The sequence below is a fragment of the Engystomops pustulosus genome, chromosome 9 (genome assembly GCF_040894005.1).
Source record: "Engystomops pustulosus chromosome 9, aEngPut4.maternal, whole genome shotgun sequence".
In the NCBI taxonomy this organism is placed as follows: domain Eukaryota; kingdom Metazoa; phylum Chordata; class Amphibia; order Anura; family Leptodactylidae; genus Engystomops; species Engystomops pustulosus.
In genome coordinates this window covers 4,901,253-4,904,776 of record NC_092419.1, presented here as the reverse complement: position 1 = coordinate 4,904,776, position 3,524 = coordinate 4,901,253, and positions in this window count along the sequence as shown.

The following is a 3,524-nucleotide window of genomic DNA, read 5'->3' as shown; positions in this document are numbered from 1 at the left end:
ACAACGTGTGTCCTATCGCTCCATTCAGTGGAACCATTTTGCCGCACATAACTTTTTTTGATCACTTTATGGGACATTTTTGTAAAGGGATTTTATGGTTTTTCGGGCTTCGTTTTTACGGCGTTCACTGGGCGGCTCCAATAATGTTACTGATTTCTTGTACAGATTGTGGGTTTTTTCATGATTTTGAGTTTTTTTGTACTTTATTAGGTCTGAATAATTCCTTTATTTATAGGGAATGTTGGGACTTTCACTTTATTTAAAAAGTGTTTTAAACTTTTTTTTTTTTTTTTACTTTTACAGGTTGGATTGATGCTCTGATCGCTTGTTCAAGCTCTTATTCCTATAACACAGAGTAATACAGATGTATTATACAGGCGGTCCCCTACTTAAGGACACCCGACTTACAGACAACCCATAGTTACAGACGGACCCCTCTGCCCACTGTGACCTCTGGTGAAGCTCTCTGGATGCTTTAAAATAGTCCCAGATTGCAATAATCAGCTTAAAATTGTCTGTAATGAAGCTTTATTGATAATTCTTGGTCCTATTACAGCAAAAAAATTTGAAACTCCAATTGTCACTGGGGCAAAAAAAAAAAATTGTCGGGAACTACAATGATAAAATATACAGTTTCGACTTACATACAAATTCAACTTAAGAACAAACCTACAGTCCCTATCTTGTATGTAACCCGGGGACTGCCTGTACTGTGTAATGTAACACACTGACCATGCGCAGGAGGCAGGACCCGGGTCACGGAGATTGCCCAGACATCGAGGCTGCCATCAGAGCAGCAGTAAGCACCGCAGGTGGTCCAATTCATTACATATGACCCTTACATGCGTTTAAAGGGAACCTACCACCACGAAACTACCTATAAAGGTAGATCGGGTGGTAGGTGGATCAATAGGACGTGAGGAGAGACCTTTTAAGGGCTAATCCTCACGTCCCCGCAATGATTTGAAAACTTTTATTGCCCCAATATTAAAATTTTCTTATGCGGCTACTGGGGCGTGGAGTAGCCGCATCTGAGGTTACACGAGGCGGCTACTCCACGCCCCGGTAGCCTCTTTTCTCCTCCTACCGGTAGCCGCCTCGTGTAACCTCAGATGCGGCTACTCCACGCCCCAGTAGCCGCATAAGAAAATTTTAATATTGGGGCAATAAAAGTTTTCAAATCATTGCGGGGACGTGAGGATTAGCCCTTAAAAGGTCTCTGCTCACGTCCTATTGATCCACCTACCACCCGATCTACCTTTATAGGTAGATTTGTGGTGGTAGGTGCCCTTTAAGGGGTTAACACCTGCGATTGGAGGAATCTCTGGTGTTGCAGGTGTTAGCGGCGGGTGTCAGCTATAATATACAGCCGACACCCGCAGCACTATGTCACAATGCGGCAAGTCCCTGTACTAGGTAGGGTTAAAGGAAACCTACTACCAGGATGCAGTATTGTACAATAAGCGCACTTGCAGATGCTTTGTGTCCCCTGAAACAGGATCCGTTCCTTCCTTTATCAATGGCCCTAGTTCTGGAGAAAAAAAAAGTATTTTAAAATTATGCAAATGAGCCCCATTAGGTATCGCAACATCCAAAATGTCTGATCAGTCAAAATATAATAACAACTGTTATTCCTGGTGGTGAAAACAGCGGCCAAATGTGTGTGACGCCACTTGTTTCTTTATATTGCGACATATAAACATTTTACAAAAAGCAATTAAAGGATCTTACAGTCCCCAAAATGTTAGTACAGAAACCCATACTCATTCCCAAAAAATGACTCCTTACGCAGTAATGTGAGTCCCCGCCTCTCACGCACCGGGGGCTGGTGTAATGTGAGTCCCCGCCTCTCACACATCAGGGGCGGGTGTAATGTGAGTCCCTCCTCTCACACATCGGGGGCTGGTGTAATGTGAGTCCCCACCTCTCACACATCGGGGGCTGGTGTAATGTGAGTCCCCTCCTCTCACACATCGGGGGCTGGTGTAATGTGAGCCCCGCCTCTCACACATCGGGGGCTGGTATAATGTGAGTCCCCGCCTCTCACACATCGGGGGCTGGTGTAATGTGAGTCCCCACCTCTCACACATCGGGGGCTGGTGTAATGTGAGTCGCCGCCTCTCACACATCGGGGGCTGGTGTAATGTGAGTCCCCTCCTCTCACACATCAGGGGCTGGTGTAATGTGAGTCCCCGCCTCTCACGCACCGGGGGCGGGTGTAATGTGAGTCGCCGCCTCTCACACATCGGGGGCTGGTGTAATGTGAGTCCCTGCCTCTCACACTTCGGGGGCTGGTGTAATGTGAGTCCCCACCTCTCACACATCGGGGGCTGGTGTAATGTGAGTCTCCGCCTCTCACATTATGGGGGCTGGTGTAATGTGAGTCTCCTCCTCTCACACATCAGGGGCGGGTGTAATGTGAGTCGCCGCCTCTCACACATCGGGGGCTGGTGTAATGTGAGTCTCCTCCTCTCACACATCAGGGGCGGGTGTAATGTGAGTCGCCGCCTCTCACACATCGAGGGCTGGTGTAATGTGAGTCTCCTCCTCTCACACATCAGGGGCGGGTGTAATGTGAGTCGCCGCCTCTCACACATCGGGGGCTGGTGTAATGTGAGTCTCCGCCTCTCACACATCGGGGGCTGGTGTAATGTGAGTCCCCGCCTCTCACACATCGGGGGCTGGTGTAATGTGAGTCCCCGCCTCTCACACATCGGGGGCTGGTGTAATGTGAGTCCCGCCTCTCACACATCGGGGGTTGGTGTAATGTGAGTTTCCGCCTCTCACACATCGGGGGCTGGTGTAATGTGAGTCCCCGCCTCTCACACATCGGGGGCTGGTGTAATGTGAGTCCCCACCTCTCACACATCGGGGGCTGGTGTAATGTGAGTCTCCGCCTCTCACATTATGGGGGCGGGTGTAATGTGAGTCCCGGCCTCTCACACATTGGGGGCTGGTGTAATGTGAGTCTCCTCCTCTCACACATCAGGGGCGGGTGTAATGTGGGTCCCCGCCTCTCACACATCGGGGGCTGGTGTAATGTGAGTCTCCTCCTCTCACACATCAGGGGCGGGTGTAATGTGGGTCCCCGCCTCTCACACATCGGGGGCTGGTGTAATGTGAGTCCCTGCCTCTCACACATCGGGGGCGGGTGTAATGTGAGTCTCCGCCTCTCACACATCGGGGGCTGGTTAAACGTGGGCTTTCACACTTAGCTTATTCCTTAAAAAAATTAAGAAAAATTGTAGATCCCTCTCTAGTACTTCTGTTCCGGTACTGTGGCTCCTGGCCCCCGATGTGTGAAAGGGGAGTGGTCCCTGCCGTTTCATCAACATAAATCCTGGTCAAACCCTTTAACCCATGGTCCGTCTGTCACACAAAAATGAGACTGAACAGAAACTCTTCATGAAAACTTGATTTACTTCCCCCTGACCTCGGAGTGGCGTGAAACTGATGATGACTCAGCAAAACAAGCTATAAAATAAGGGGCGATATAAATAACAATGTAAAAATAATATATATAT